Consider the following 16,826-nt stretch of genomic DNA (forward strand, 5'->3'; position numbering starts at 1 on the left):
GGGCAAGCAAGGAGCTACATCAGGGCTTCCTGCATCCAGGTCACTTTCTCTGTGGGCTTTGTAAAGGGAGGGCAGGAGAGCAGCAGCTCCTGATGCCTCAGCACCGCCTAGGTAGGGAAGTGACTTGGATGCAGGGAGCCCTGGTGTGTGTGTTGGGGGGACTGTGTGAAGGAGTGTGTGTGTGTTGTGTTGCGGGGAGTATGTGTGTGCCTGGGTGAGTGCGCTGTCTCTTTAAGAAAGCACTCAGGGTCAGGAGTCTGACCTAGGCTTGTTCAGACTCAAGCAGCTGCGAGCAGCTCTGGACCCAGGGAGGCAGCAGCACACACAGATTCCCCCTGTCCCATCACCCCAGCTTAGTGGAAATCAGGTACACAGGTGTGGGGGAGGAGAGGAGGACACCCTGCCATCAGCTCCCCCCGCAGAGCAGAGAGGAGGATGCTCCCAGTCCGGAGTGGACAGGGGCAACTCCAGAGACCAATGGAGGCCAGGAGGGTGGGAGGTAGGGTGACCAAATGTCCCATTTTCAAAGGGACAGTCCCGTTCTTTGGGACTTTTTTTTCTTATATAGGCACCTATTACCCCCCACCCCCTGTCCCATTTTTTCACAGTTGCTATCTGGTCACCCTAGTGGAAGGACAGGAACAGCAGTGGGTGCACACATGGAATAGGGCGGAGATGGGGCACCCCTGCTCCGGAGAAGTCACATGGCTCCAACAGCTGGTCGTCCAACTGCCCTCCCCACCCCCCCCGTCCCCATCAGGAGCGCTGCTGCTTGCCTGCCTGCCGTCACCTCCGTCAGCCCAGCTGGCCTCTCAGCAGCAGGTCAGGTGGGAATCCAAACTCTGCACATGGCGCCACCTTGGGCAGGTCGGCCTGGGTGGGGGCCTGTACGGCCCACCCCAAAGGCCAGCCTTTCAGGCCAGTAAGCATATGTCTACACAGTGACTAGTCACCTGTGGCTGGCCCGTGCCAGCCAACTTGGGCTTGGGCTGTGGAGGTGTTTCATTGCTGTGTAGACTTGGGCTTGGGCTGGAGCCCAGGTTCTGGGACCCTGCAAGGTGGCAGGGTCCCAGAGCCCGGGCTCCAGCCCAAGTCTACACAGTAATGAAACAGCCCTGCAGTCCGAGCCCCATGTGAGCCCAAGTTGGCTGTCATGGTCTAGACATGGGTGTTTAGTTGTTGTGTATACATACCCTAAGAGGTTCAATCAACATCTGCCTTGTAATTCTGGGTGTCTTGTGGCTGTGCAACTTTGGTTCAAAGTTCTGACCCCAGTTGCTTGCCAGCAGCTCACAAGCCTTACTGTGGCTTTGCCCAACCTGGTTACTCCTTGCAGGCTGACCATCATACCCTTCCTGAATTCACCCAGAAATCATCCTACTGCAGGGACCACTCTCTCTCACAGGACTCTCACAAAAAAAGTATTAGGTTTACTGCCGATACAGAGACAATAAAACACTCCAACCTGTTACTAGAAGCACACACTTTACTGAACGTACACAGCACTGATGATTTATAATGAAAGCAAAACCTTTATTAACAAAGGAGTGTGGATTAAGTGATGCCAAGTAAAAGAAATAAAAGTAGAAATGGTTACAAATAAATAAAAGTGAAAACACTCATCTAAAAGTCTAAAACTTAATTTAGCAAGGTACAGTTTTTGTTCAAGATGGTTTCTCTCACCCACAGTCTTCTTTCCAGCTTTTACTGGCCAGGACCCATCTCAGATGAAATTGCTTGGGTGTGGGTTTTTTGTTTTGTTTTTTGATCTCCTTAATGTGAATGATAAAGATGGAGTCTCCCTGTCCTTTATATTCCCAAAGGAATTGTCTATGTCCTAAAAGTCAGGAAGGCCTTCTGGGAATTCAGTCTCCTGTTTCACTCTGGGGTGCAGGAGCCATGTTAATTCTCTGTCTCTTGAGTTCAGTCTCAAGATAATCTCTGCTGATTTAGCTTAATAGCTTCATTTATTGATAATATGTAAATTAAAGTAAACCCACATTCCATTGTCTAGGACAAACCTGTTTATCACCTTTACCTAGGATAGGTCACCTGGTCTGAAATCTGTCCTAGTATAATTACACAGAGAGAGGTTATAACTTCACATATATTATTACATCATTTCACAATGATGCTATTGACCAATGTGTTAGATTTTAAATGATACCTCACAAGGCATACAAATATTATTGCAATAGTGTGTAGGCTGTGAATATTATCACAGTAGTATGTATGGGTGTCTACAGGCACAATGAGGGAAAGTAGTTAGACCAAAGATGAACTTAGTCCATTGTGCATTTTGTGGCTTTCCTCTGGAGCATGTATTGTCTGATAGATGCCTGAAGACTAAGGGAGTCAAAGGAAAAGCAATGCCAGTCAGAGTTTTGAGAGCATTCTCAGTGTAATAAGCTTCCTTCCAGGTTAGCTGATAATCCACACTCAACGGGGAGACACTGAGTTATAATAAAAATTCAGATTTATTTTTAACAAGTTCATCTCCTCCCCTATAGGCAGTAAACCATTACATTTCTATGTACGTAGACATCTACCATAGAAATGTAGTTGGCAAGTATAAAAATTCAGTTAGTCACAACTACAAATGGATGTCAGCCACGAAATTCAGATTGAGGTGTTAAAGTTTCAAAGCATTACGGGTATTTGGATCCAAGGCTCTGAATTAGCTGTGAAATCTATAGTTTTGGATTCTGGATTCCCCAAAAGTTCAAGTGTTTTGGATCTGGAGTTTTGGTTCAGGTCTGACTCTTGTCAGGACTGTTTCTTTGCATAGTCAGTAACTGGTCAATCTATAAGAGACCCCGGCTCTAAAGTAAAATAGTCAGAAGCAAGCAATTGGAAGCATCCTGCTGCTTCCCCATCCCCAGCTCATGATGGAGATAGAACTGTGTCGGAAAAAAACAGCCCAACAGCAATTAATTCCTGCAAGCACGCATTGTGATGAGCTCCTAAATCTAATGTCCCTAGTTTGAGTCAGATTGATTAGTCACTCTCATGTTTAATTAATACATCTTACGGTTAATATCGTAGGTAATCATTGTAAATTAACTACAGAAAATGCAAATCGTCCATTATTCTGGATTTTTGGAGATGACAGAGCATAATGGGAATGAACAGATTTCTCCTAATATCCGTAAAATGTAGCAGTACATTTTTTTTCCTGGATAAAACAAACTTGGGTATTCTTGAGAAGACTACAAGATACAGGAATTTGGCTAACGGCTGCTACCTTTAGAAGTCTCACAACAGGAGAAGAGGGTACAGACCTCAAAGACTAACATGCTCAATAAAAGTGAGATCCCATACAAACTAAGGTGGGAGGCTTTTCAACACTTGGTGTCACTATTTGCTAATTCTTAAAACTAGTCAGATTTCTTTTTCTATGCATGGCATACTTCTGGGTAAAGGTAACTTGTCACAACCCAGCTTCCTTAATGCCTTGAGCAGTGGGTCTACCTATAATAAGAGAGATAGGTGCTTGCTTTATCCACAGTTAAATACAAAAATTTATTCATCGTTCCCTGAACTGGGAAAGGACATTCCCAAAGAAATAAACAAATAAATTCTCTCTCCCCCCCCGCCCCCCAGCACACCCAGATATTCAGGTTTCACAGCCAGGGTTTTAGTATGCAATATTCCCAGCTTCGGTCTCAGCACACAACATTTTTAACCATCCAGACTCAGAATGCCTATAGCTTTCAGCACTTGAATTGACTGCATAACTGTTCTAGTATACTGCTCTGAACTTCCTCATCCCAGTATTTTAGCTTTAGTTCATAAAGTAGTGATTCCTATTCACAGGCTTCAACCTTACCAGCACACACAACCATCCACCTGTTACTAACTCAGGAAAGTTGTTTTTATCTAGCCTTTCCCCTGTCCTGATTGGCCCAGACTCTGCTTTCCTCACCAAGCCTCATCTGTTTTGTTAGGATCATCTAAAGAGAATTAGTTCCTGCTTTTCCTAGCTAATTGCCATGGCAACCCTAGCTAATTTCCAGGTGTTAGCACTCGTTGAGACTCTGGAGCTCATTTAATTTCCAAAGAAAGTGAAAAAAAGGACTAGAACAGGAAAATGTTGCAGTTGTAAGTAGACATAAAGAAAAAACCCACAAAAAGGTGATTGCTCATATTTATTCATATCGCATTCACTCATTAAATCATACCCCATACAATTTAACAGTCCTATAAACTACAGAAGCATCTTAAAGATAAGGAGGAAAAAGCTTGCCTAGCTTATCCAACTGCACAAAGCCGTAGCTCTCCCTGTCACCCTGGATGATCTCTATTGTCAAGTTTTTATCGATAATGCCAATTTTCTGAAAAGAGGAGAGGGAATACAGGTAAACAGAAGATGGTAGTTACATATTACCTCTACAATACCTTCCCCACAAGTGAGGTATGCTTTTTGTAGCCAAAGAAATCATTTTCATTATAACACAGTGCCAGGCCTCGAGTTACAAAGAACATTTTCAAAGCAATTTACAAAAGTTAACTAAGTGATTTTCACAACACTGAAATTCTCACAATTACTTAGTGAAATTCGATAACCTGTGTTATGCAGGAAGTCAGACTGGGTGATCACAATGGGCCCTTCTGACCTAAAAATCTTTGAATCTACAACTAACTTGTGTGAATTGATAAGTACTAGTATTCTTAATTTCCAGATATTAAAACACGAGGCCCAGTGTTTTGGAAAAGACTTATTGAATCAATAAGGTTCTAAAAGATATTTAATGATGGTCTATAGGAATATTTGAGCCATAATAGAGGCTCAACTAAATGTATAACCCAAATTAAAAAACATAGAGAACCAAAAAAGAGCCACCGTGGCTAAACAAAGTAAAAGAAGCAGTGAGAGGCAAAAAGGGATCCTTTAAAAAGTGGAAGTTAAATCCTAGTGAGGAAAATAGAAAAGAACATAAATACTGGAAAATGAAGTGTAAAAATACAATTAAGAAGGCCAAAAAAGAATTTGAGGAACAGTTAGCCAAAGACTCAAAAAGTAATAGCATTTTTTTTTAAGTACATTAGAAGCAGGAAGTCTGTTAAATAACCAATGGGGCCACTGGACAATCGAGTGCTAAAGGAGCACTTGAGGACGATAAGGCCATTGCGGAGAAACTAAATGAATTCTTTGCATCAGTATTCACAACTGAGGATGTGAGGGAGATTCCCAAACCTGAGCCATTCTTTTTAGGTGACAGATCTGAGGAACTGTCCCAGATTGAGGTATCATTAGAGGAGGTTTTGGAACAAATTGATAAATTAAACAGCAATAAGTCACCAGGATTAGATGGTATTCACCCAAGAGTTCTGAAGGAACTCAAATGTGAAATTGCAGAACTACTAACTGTAGTCTGTAACCTATCATTTAAATCTGCTTCTGTACCAGATGACTGGAGGATAGCTAATATGATGCCAATTTTTAAAAAGGGCTCCAGAGGTGATCCTGGCAATTACAGGCCTGGAAGCCTGACTTCAGTACCAGGCAAACTGGTTGAAATTATAATAAAGAACAATATTGTCAAACATATAGATGAACATAATTTGTTGAGGAAGAGTCATCATGGTTTTAGTAAAGGGAAATCATGCATCACCAATCTACTAGAATTCTTTGAGGGGGTCAACAAGCATGTGGACCAAGGGGATCCAGTGGATATAGTGTACTTAGATTTTCAGAAAGCCTTTGACAAGGTCCCTCACCAAAGGCTCTTACGCAAAGTAAGCTGCCACGGGATAAGAGGGAAGTGCTCTCATGGATTGATAACTGGTTAAAAGATAGGAAACAAAGGGTAGATATAAATGGTCAGTTCTCAGAATGGAGTGAGGTAAATAGTGGTGTCCCCCAAGGGTTTGTTCTGGGACCAGTCCTAGTCAACATATTCATAAATGATCTGGAAAAAGGGGTAAACAGTGAGGTGGCAAAATTTGCAGATGATACAAAATTACTAAAGATAGTTAAGACCCAGGCAGACTGGGAAGAGGATCTCTCAAAACTGGGTGACTGGGCAACAAAATGGCAGATGAAATTTAATGTTGATAAATGCAAAGTAATGCACACTGGAAAGCATAATCCCAACTATGCATATAAAATGATGGGGTCTAAATTAGCTGTTACCACTCAAGAAAGAGATCTTGGAGTCATTGTGGATAGTTCTCTGAAAACATCCACTCAATGTGCAGCGGCAGTCAAAAAAGCGAACAGAATGCTGGGAATAATTAAGAAAGGGATAGATAATAGGTCAGAAAATATCATGTTGCCTCTATATAAATCCATGGTATGCCCACATCTTGAAAACTGTGTGCAGATATGGTCGCCCCATCTCAAAAAAGATTGAAATTGGAAAAGGTTCAGAAACGGGCAACAAAAATGATTAGGGGTATGGAACGGCTTCCGTATGAGGAGAGATTAATAAGACTGGGACTTTTCAGCTTGGAAAAGAGACGGCTAAGGGGAGATATGATTGAGGTCTATAAAATCATGACTGGTGTACAGAAAGTAGATAAGGAAATGTTGTTTACTGCTTCTCATAACACAAGAACTAGGGGTCACCAAATGAAATTAATATGCAGCAGGTTTAAAACAAATAAAAGGAAGTTTTTCTTCACACAATGCACAGTCAACCTGTGGAACTCCTTGCTAGAAGATGTTGTGAAGGCCAAGATGATAACAGGGTTCAAAAAAGAACTAGATAAATTCATGGAGGATAGGTCCATCAATGGCTATTAGCCAGGATGGGCAGGAATGGTGTCCCTAGTCTCTGTTTGCCAGAAGCTGGGAATGAGCGACAGGGGATGCATTATTTGATGATTACCTGTTCTGTTCTTTTCCTCTGGGGCACCTGGCACTGGCCACTGTCGGAAGACCAGGATACTGGGCTAGATGGACCTTTGGTCTGCCCCAGTAGGGCCGTTCTTATATTCTTGTTCTAAAAACCCATAGGATCTCATTGTCTAATTCTTTCTCTAAATTTTTAAAGAAATTCATAGCAGAGATATAACTTCTTACTAAATGCTAAAGGAGTGAAAAAAAATCTATAGAAAGATTATAATTTTCTATTAAAGAACTGTTCCATAAGGGCAGGCAGATTAAAGTCAGAGTTCAAGAAATGGATGAGATGGGAGTTGCTAGGGCTCAATCCTGTAGGATGCTGCATACTCTGGCTTTTATCCAGCAAAGCACTTCAGCATGTGGTTAAGTATGTGAGTAGTCCCAAAAGAAGATGCAGCTGTACCATATATAGTTTTGTCTGTTTATAAATTACAGGAAGCAGTTTCAGTAAAACTTTTTAAAAATCTAAATACATACTGACAAGCTTCACTTTAGAAAAGTAGAAAATAAAAAAGAAGGCAATGTCTTCTGTAACCAGGGCTCCATTTTCCTTCTCTCCATCTGGACAGTTACTTTCAAACCATCTTCTATATAGCTGCAAGTTACTTTGCTTTTCCTAAAAAGATTAGTTATTGTATGTATCTTAAATGGCACAAAACCTGTTCAGTTTACTTCATTCTCCTCTTTTTTTAACTGTCCACAGGAAGCTCCTGATTTCTGACTTCAAGTTCTATGACACATCTTCACTTCAATACATATTATTGTTTTGGGTTCACTGGCTCTCATACTACTCCAATAATAGAGATTCCTTCCAATTACACAATATTAACATAAGAACATAAGAACGGCCGTACCGGGTCAGACCAAAAGTCCATCTAGCCCAGTATCCTGTCTACCGACAGTGGCCAATGCCAGGTGCCCCAAAGGGAGTGAACCTAACAGGCAATGATCAAGTGATCTCTCTCCTGCCATCCATCTCCACCCTCTGACAAACAGTGGCTAGGGACACCATTCCTTACCCATCCTGGCTAATACCCATTAATGGACTTAACCTCCATGAATTTATCCAGTTCTCTTTTAAATGCTGTTATAGTCCTAGCCTTCACAACCTCCTCAGGTAAGGAGTTCCACAAGTTGACTGTGCGCTGCTTGAAGAACTTCCTTTTATTTGTTTTAAACCTGCTGCCTATTAATTTCATTTGGTGACCCCCTAGTTCTTGTATTATGGGAATAAGTAAATACATTTTCCTTATCCACTTTCTCCACATCACTCATGATTTTATATACCTCTATCATATCCCCCCTTAGTCTCCTCTTTTCCAAGATGAAGAGTCCTAGCCTCTCTAATCTCTCCTCATATGGGACCAGATCCAACCCCCTGTCGGAGAAAAACAGAGTTCTCACTATTTGTTTAGGTATAGCAAGTCAGATGCTTTATTAACTCTCACAATTGCGCAGAGGGAGAGAGCTAAGCAGGTCTCTCAACAGGTAAACAATTACAGCAAGCATTTATACCTTTTGTTACAGACAATAATGAGCAACAGTTGCATTTTGTTTATACATAGGTCATTCTGATATCTTGTTTTGCTCACTAATGTAGACTCTTAGTCTACATTCCATATTATCTACACAAGGTCGCAACAACTTCTCACACAGTTCTTTCCCACTCGCCTCACACATTCCTCGCTTCTACAAATCTCGCGTTATTAGGGTTCCAGTTAGCCTAACTCTTGCTAACGAACTGTCATGCATTGCATCCCCTTCCTGTCAGTTCTTTCTCTGCTTCCACAACCCCCCCTTTTGTACTACTAGTACAACAAACATTTTCAAATCTCTATTTGCATTAAATCTCGGAATTCAGATTCTACATCAGATGCTTCAACCTTAGGGGTTTTGATTGGATGTAATGACAATGCATGATGAGCATGGACATGAAAGGTATTACTATTATTACGTCTTTTACAACAACAGTAACATAATCCTAAGCTAACTAATAACAATACAAGCAATAACATTCCCATAGCAATACTATAATGGGGTTGTTGTACAGCCTTAGTCATAAAGCACAATACATCATACTTAGTACGTAAGATAGATACTCTATAAGCAGTGTGAAAGGCATACTTTTCTACTTGATATACATTTTGAAGCATGTGAATTTGCCCTTGTACTTCAGAGATTTTCTGAACCTCTGGTAACAGTGAAAGCAAATTTTGAAATCGATCAGGTACTAAACTAGTCCAATTAAAGGGTATCTGGAACCTAAGGACTACTTGCAAAATTCTATCTGCAGGCCAGTAAATAATATGATTGCCTGCAGTGGTAATGAGATTAAAATGTATGTCTTGCAATGTGGTGGTTTTAACATACACACAGCTATCATTAGCTTAAAAAAATAAGTGTCCTGTTAGGGTAGTTCCTTGTCCCCTACCCTCCCAGCAAATGTAGTCATGAAGAGTAACAACTTCTCCTGGCTTCAGTTTACGGATGCACTGAAGCTGTGGGGGTTGTAACGGCCAAAATGTCCATTGACTCCCTAACTCCATCCAAATGTCAGATGTAATCCCAGGAGCACTGACTAAGAATCGATTGGGCATACCAGGTGGTCTAATTTCCCAGATGTCTCGATGAATTACCCAATCCCATATGCATCCTCCCCATGGACCCGGCAGGATACGGTATGTGGGAGCCCACACCCCCTGAACCGGTCCATATGCTTGGAAGGAGCACTGAGAACGTCTGCACTTCCACCCAGAAAGTTTCCAAGTATGTCTCCATGGCCACAGATCAGATGGTACTCCTGATGTGTCTGTAAGGGCAGTGGGCCAAGCCTGATGCTCTAGATCATTCCAAATGGCCATTAGCTGGTCATTCAGGAAATCCTGAATTTCTGAACATGCTAGATCCCACTGCAATGCCTTCCCAGCCTCAGTGATATTCAATACCATCTCTGTCAGCAACTTCTGGGTCATTGAACTAAGGGCGGAAATAACATGTAACTCACCAACTCCAGCCTGTACCTGGGTTAGTTGTGCTCCAGAAACAAGGCCAATGGCCTTCTCTAGTTGCCCCAATTTCTCATCATGTTCTTGGTTCTTAAAAATATTCCAAACTGCTGCTGCATTATTGGCCCCATCCCACAGGGATCCGGTCAAGTCTCTCTTCTTTCTAGAAGAAATAACCCAAGCCCTCTGCTGTGCTAATCTAATGGCAGCCCCCTGTGAGCAATTTGGGTATGTAGAGGTAATCTGGAAACTGGATAAGGGTAATGAAAATTTAACAGTCCCTAGTGTAGTGTTAATCACAGTTCATTGATATCCTAATACATTTCTTTTTGGTGTAGTACTATACCACATTCCCAAGCATGGGTCCCACAAGTTTCTTCCTGCCAGTGTATAATTCTTTGTTTCTTCACCAGGGTCAGTTCTTAATGTCTCTTGTAGTCAGGAATCCCTGGACTTTGTGGTTTCAGTGAAGCAAGTGTTCCTTCTTCTCTTTTCCTGAAACAGTGTGGTTTAGCATCATACAGGGGAGAGGTTACTAGCACATCACCCTGTAATGGTTTTGCTTCTTCTAGAAAAATCCAGAGGCACAGTAGGTCTGTCAGTGGACAAGGGAGAGGTTACTAGCACTTCACCTTGTCTTTTTTTTTTTCTTTTTTTTTTTCTTTTTTCTGCTGTCCAGAAGACACAGCAGAGCTAGAAGGAGAAATAGGCTTATCATCAGTCGGAGAGTCCTCCCGAGGTGGAGGGGTCTTTTTACAGTGAGAAGCATGGGTCCAGGCAGGTAGTCCTTGGCACTTTACAGTGGTGGTGGTGGTTAACAGGACTTGGAAAGGGCCTTTCCAGTGTGGAGCCAAAGCAGTCTTTCGTTGATGGACTTTACGTAGACTCAGTCTCCTTGTTTCAATGAATGGCAGGGCTGCTAGGGTCTTTGGGTAGCACTTCTTTTATCTGTGAGAAAAGAAACCTAACACATTTCATTAATGCCTGGCAGTGTTTTGCAGATCTCATAGTTGCTTGGGCACATTCAGGCCCCCCCCTTTTTCTTGGCTGTCAGCCAAGTCTTAGCTGTGGGTAGTATCCTTGGATGGTGCCAGCATCTTATCTTTGGACTGAGCTTGCTAGCTATTTTTCCTCAGTTAACTCGTTCTGTTCTTTTTCCTTCTCCCCTTCTTGGCTTCTTTTAACCTACAAAGGAAACTTCCACTTTTCACTCATACACCTTTTCCCAACAATGAACACATACACATTGCCATTATACAGTACCTTAGTCTTATTATTCAATGTATGCCATGTACACCCTTCCAGTAAAATAACTTTATTACAGAGCTTTGGAGCAACAAGCCAGGACAAGCACACCCACTTTTGAGGAGTCCACTCGGTACAACCTCAGGTGTCCAATAGCTTTACTCCCTCCCCACCCTCTGGCTAGAAATCTGAAGTAGCCAGAAGGATCCCATGGGCAATATGGGGAGTGGGTTAACATTCCATGTCCTTGCTTCCAAAGACTGTTGGTATGCAAATTTTAACAACAATTTTTTCAATTAAAAAAAATCTGGCCAATGAAGTTTCTTTTTCTTACTTAAGCAACTGTATTAGACTTTAGTATATCACATTTTCCTGATTTATCCAAACACTTTTTGTATTCCAAGTTGAATAAAAACAAGTATCTGCTTTTTTGATTTAACCCTTCTATTTAATTTTGAACTAGACTGTCTTATGAAAATATTAAACCCAACAATTCTGGCCATAAAACAAACACCACAAGACAGGACAAAGAACACAAAAATAATTCCTATTGTACCAGTAAATGCATGGTACATTGAATGCTGTTCAGCTGGCATCCGTTTTCTCTGATGATCTGAAAGACAAAAGAACAGAGGTCTACCCCTTCTGGGTAGTCAGTCATTGCTTAAAATATTTCCTTTATATACACACATACTCTTGTTGATTTTAGACAAAACAGAGGAATTACCCCATATTTCCTTGTATTTGTTTCATAGGCAGCCCAGGTTTCAGTGGCTTCTACCTTATTAGTTAGAAAATTGCATTAATACAGATGCTTTCTGGCTTGCTTTCAGATCCAAAGCTATCCACAGCTTAAAGATTCTTACTTAAAAAGGGACACGATTAACTTTCCCAGACTTTTGATTGCCTTTTACTTCTAACTCCTGCTTTCAAACACCCAGTGATCTGAAAGAGACGACACAACCTATATTGGTAGGTTTGCATTTCTTTTACCTCTGCTACAATATACACTGCACATGTTCTGGGGAAAATGCACATCCTATCCACAATTCAATTTCCACAACACTAGCCACATCAATTTCTACACAAGGTGTAACTGTTTCTTTTGTGCTTACAAAATCTCCGTGCACCCCTAGTAAAGTGACAGCTCGACCACACAGAGCCAGGGACACTGTCCTTCTCTCTCTTTTTACCAGATCTTTTATCTGCTATTTTGTTACCCAAAAACAAATTCAAATCTTTATTCTTTCCTGAACACCAGGTAAAGGCCATTTACTTAACATATAATTCAAAGGGCTATCCTTAGAGGGTTTTACCAGAGACCCACCCATCTGCCTGCTGACACTCTAACAGAGAATTACACAGAGAACAGAGGGAATTATGGCCTAATAGGATCCTATTACAGGAATTTCTACTAATACTGACCGCTACAGGGGACGGGACAGAAGGATCCCAATTCAACCTCAGAGCTTCATTGCACGCGATGGCTTCCACTCTGAGGAATTACAAATGAGAGGCTCAGTTCCGTCCACACACCTAACACCTAAATGTATAAGACAGAAATTCATTAACCGGAGTCGCCAGTAACTGTCACCAAAATATCGGGTCCACCTAGCTGAGAGCCAATAACAGCCAGACAGGGATAAGGAAGAGTTGCTTTATTCTGCAGAAGAAAGGAGAGCCTTGCACCTTGGTACAAAGACTCTGTCTTACACACATTTTACCATTTCAATTATTATCCTGGGGATTTGAAATCCCCATGCTTATAATTACTTACTCCTTTCCTTCCACTATGCCCTCAAAGTTTCCAACCTGTTCTCCAATCTCTCTATCTATTGCCTGCCCGCTTGGGCCCGATCCTGCTTTTCTCGCTGAACCGTCCCTTCCATGGGCACCAGCTTTTTCACTACCAATTTAGATAGGAGGGTGGGCTTCTCAACTAGCCCCCACCCTTCCTGGTCTCTTCTCTTAAACATTCTTACTCGCAAGGCTACCCGAGTCCTCCCCCGTGAGGCTTGCCACTTGGGCAAAACACATGGCCCATTGGCATTTAACTATTCAATTTTCTCTTGTAGCAAACACACTGCTCTTACAGCATATGCAAACACAAATGGTTAAATTCTGACAAGTCCCTGAAGGACCGGTACTTGCTTAGCCAGTGCTTCCTTTTCTGCCTGGAAGTCCTGTCTCAAGGCTTGCAACTTGCCCTGGGCGTAGGTTTGAGTTGCTGCCTGGTTCATGATCTATGCTCTTAATTGCTCAATTCTAGTTATCAAGTACACAACTCTTCTCTTTTCTCCAACTTCTCTATTGCCCAGTCCTGCTACGACTGGGGTAGATCCACCTGACACCCTTCCCGGTCAGCCGGGGTGGAAAGAGGAATGCTAAATCCCTCTCCGGTTCTCAGACTTACTGTGGCTGAGAGTAGACACACTTTCATACTCACACACATACGTCCAGACTGGCCACGTCTGTGTATAACGTTCAGAGAAGGTGCTGTGCAATCTCCAACTTGCTTCCTCTCTTGGGAGGGCAGTTCTTTTACACCCTGAGGTCTCCTGGGGCGTCTTTTCAGTGATTCCAGTTCCAGGCCGGCTGCCTGTGGCTTCTTCAGCGTCCCCAAACCACACCGGCTCCAGGGTCGCAAAGGCAGACTGTTGGATCTCACTGGACAGTTAAGCTTTGCAAATGTAATCTCAGCACTGTAACTTGTATTGCCTTTGGTTTGACTATGTCTATATTTTTTCACAGTCAGCTGGGGCCGAAAGCAGTTTTTCTTTGTACTTAGCCTGGTCTGCATTGATTCTTGACCTTGAACGCAGATTAACTTTCTCTTTATCTCTGGACCAAGCTGAATTTCAAATTAACCCATTCCTTTCCTCAATAGACAAATTGCTCCCATTGTGTGTCAGAGGCTTTTTTGTGATTAAAAGCTCCTCTGAGATGTATGATCTTATCTAGATTGAAGGTACCTTCTAGTGGGCATTGTTTAGATGAATTTTCACGCGTGTAATGATTCCAATTCTCTAAATACCTGCAGGTTTTAGTACCATAATGTACGTACATGAAATAAGCTGGGGTACCCTTAGTGGGTGAGAGGGAATCCTTAGACTGTCCCCCACCCATTTTCCAATCACACACACAGGGAGGAGGATGCCCTGTCCGCGCTAGCGGCACATAAACTAAGGATCTCTCCTTACAGGGTATTCACACAGGAGAGACTAACGAGGATGGCCACGACCCTCCTACACCTCCCTTCAGCAAAGAGCGTCGGCTAGTCTCAGAGAGACGGCGCCGCTTACTCTGTTGCATCCAGTGAGATGATCAGACTGTCAGTGGCTCACACAGAGAGGAAAAGGGGGAGGGAAGATGGGTTCACACACTCCTAGACTCAGGTAGCCTCCTCGCCGGACGATGCCAGGCCGAGTTAGCCCACCGTGGGTCGGATCGCCTAAAAGATCCTCTAGTTACCGGGCTTGCGTTAGAGTAGTTCTGGTCACGAGCCAAAAGACTTCGCAAAGTACTCTGGGCGTCTTCCAGTAACACTCAATTCACACTGGTGTACACACACACACACACACCAAGGCCTTATTCCAGGTACTATTCCTAAGTACCTCGATGCATCACTTGAGGCGGTAAAAACCCCTCTTGAGGAGGTAACAACCCCTCAACACAGGTGCAAACCCTATGCACCTAGCATATGCATACAGGGGGCGGCAAACAATTCCCCTATTACGCCGCTCAGCATCTGACCTTGCTGCACAGTCAATAAGTTCGGATGGCGTGAGCCCAACAGGGACAAACGGCCCCACGGACAGTCCTCCTCCGACACCCCAATAGAGATTTCAAAAGGTCTCCTACCTCTATTGTGGTGCCATGGGGTTCGAAGGGGAACGATCCGTAGCAGCTGCCGGTGCCTCTGCGGGCGTTGCCATCCCGGACGAGCCCCCAAATTGTCGGAGAAAAACAGAGTTCTCACTATTTGTTTAGGTATAGCAAGTCAGATGCTTTATTAACTCTCACAATTGCGCAGAGGGAGAGAGCTAAGCAGGTCTCTCAACAGGTAAACAATTACAGCAAGCATTTATACCTTTTGTTACAGACAATAATGAGCAACAGTTGCATTTTGTTTATACATAGGTCATTCTGATATCTTGTTTTGCTCACTAATGTAGACTCTTAGTCTACATTCCATATTATCTACACAAGGTCGCAACAACTTCTCACACAGTTCTTTCCCACTCGCCTCACACATTCCTCGCTTCTACAAATCTCGCGTTATTAGGGTTCCAGTTAGCCTAACTCTTGCTAACGAACTGTCATGCATTGCATCCCCTTCCTGTCAGTTCTTTCTCTGCTTCCACACCCCTAATCATTTTAGTTGCCCTTTTCTTGAACCTTTTCTAATGCCAGTATATCTTTTTTGAGATGAGGAGACCACATCTGTTTGCAGTGTTTGAGATGTGGAAGTACCATTGATTTATATAAGGGCAATAATATATTCTCCATCTTATTCTCTATCCCCTTTTTAATGATTCCTAACATCTTGTTTGCTTTTTTGACGGCCTCTGCACACTGCTTGGACATCTTCAGAGAACTATCCATGATGACTCCAAGATCTTTTTCCTAACTCGTTGTAGCTAAATTAGCCCCCATCATATTGTAAGTACAGTTGGGGTTATTTTTTCCAATGTGCATTAGTTTACATTTATCCACATTAAATTTCATTTTCTTGCCCAATCACTTAGTTTTGTGCGATCTTTTTGAAGTTCTTCACAGTCTGCTTTGGTCTTAACTATCTTGAGCAGTTTAGTATCATCTGCAAACTTTGCCACCTCACTGTTTACCCCTTTCTCCAGATCATTTATGAATAAGTTGAATAGGATTGGTCTGAGGACTGACCCTTGGGGAACACCTCTAGTTACCCCTCTCCATTCTGAGAACTTATCATTAATTCCTACCCTTTGTTCCCTGTCTTTTAACCAGTTCTCAATCCATGAAAGGACCTTCCCTTTTATCTCATGACAGCTTAATTTACGTAAGAGCCTTTGGTGAGGGACTTTGTCAAAGGCTTTCTGGAAATCTAAGTACACTATGTCCACTGGATCCCCCTTGTCCACATGTTTGTTGTCCCCTTCAAAGAACTCTAATAGATTAGTAAGACATGATTTCCCTTTACAGAAGCCATGGTGACTATTGCTCAGCAGTTTGTTTGTCTATGTGTCTGACAATTTTATTCTTAACTATTGTTTCAACTAATTTGCCTGGTACCGATGTTAGACTGACCGGTCTGTAATGGCTGAGATCATCTCTAGAGCCCTTTTTAAATATTGCTTTGCATGTTAGCTTTTTACTGCCTTTTTAGGGCTTGATCCTGCAAAGTGCAAAGAAATCCTGAGGCTTTGCAATTTCAGAGCCTTGTAGGATTGGGTCCTTAGATATTTGCTATTTCCCTGCCCAAATGCTGAAATGGACAGATTTTATGACTCATAGCCACAGTTATCGGTGCAATGGGCCATATTCTGTTCCCGGACATGTGCGTGCACACATGAACCCATTAATTTGTGCATTCAGGTCTAAGGGTTGAACTTGATCCAGCAAACTTAGTAATTTGTGCACTTTCCTATTACTAGTTTCAGAGTAACAGCCGTGTTAGTCTGTATCCGCAAAAAGAAGAACAGGAGTACTTGTGGCACCTTAGAGACTAACAAATTTATTAGAGCATA

General features: G+C 42.5%; 1 long non-coding RNA gene across 1 annotated transcript; it reads right to left on the bottom strand.

The window, feature by feature from the left end:
• Nucleotides 1-8,674: 8,674 nt before the first annotated feature.
• On the bottom strand, nucleotides 8,675-13,076 carry LOC128841345 (uncharacterized). The gene is made up of 2 exons (XR_008445800.1): nucleotides 11,657-13,076; nucleotides 8,675-11,040 (listed from the first exon to the last, which is right to left on the bottom strand). It is a non-coding gene; the product is annotated as an uncharacterized LOC128841345 (long non-coding RNA).
• Nucleotides 13,077-16,826: the final 3,750 nt, after the last annotated feature.

Source organism: Malaclemys terrapin, chromosome 7 (assembly GCF_027887155.1).
Source record: "Malaclemys terrapin pileata isolate rMalTer1 chromosome 7, rMalTer1.hap1, whole genome shotgun sequence".
NCBI classification, from domain to species: domain Eukaryota; kingdom Metazoa; phylum Chordata; order Testudines; family Emydidae; genus Malaclemys; species Malaclemys terrapin.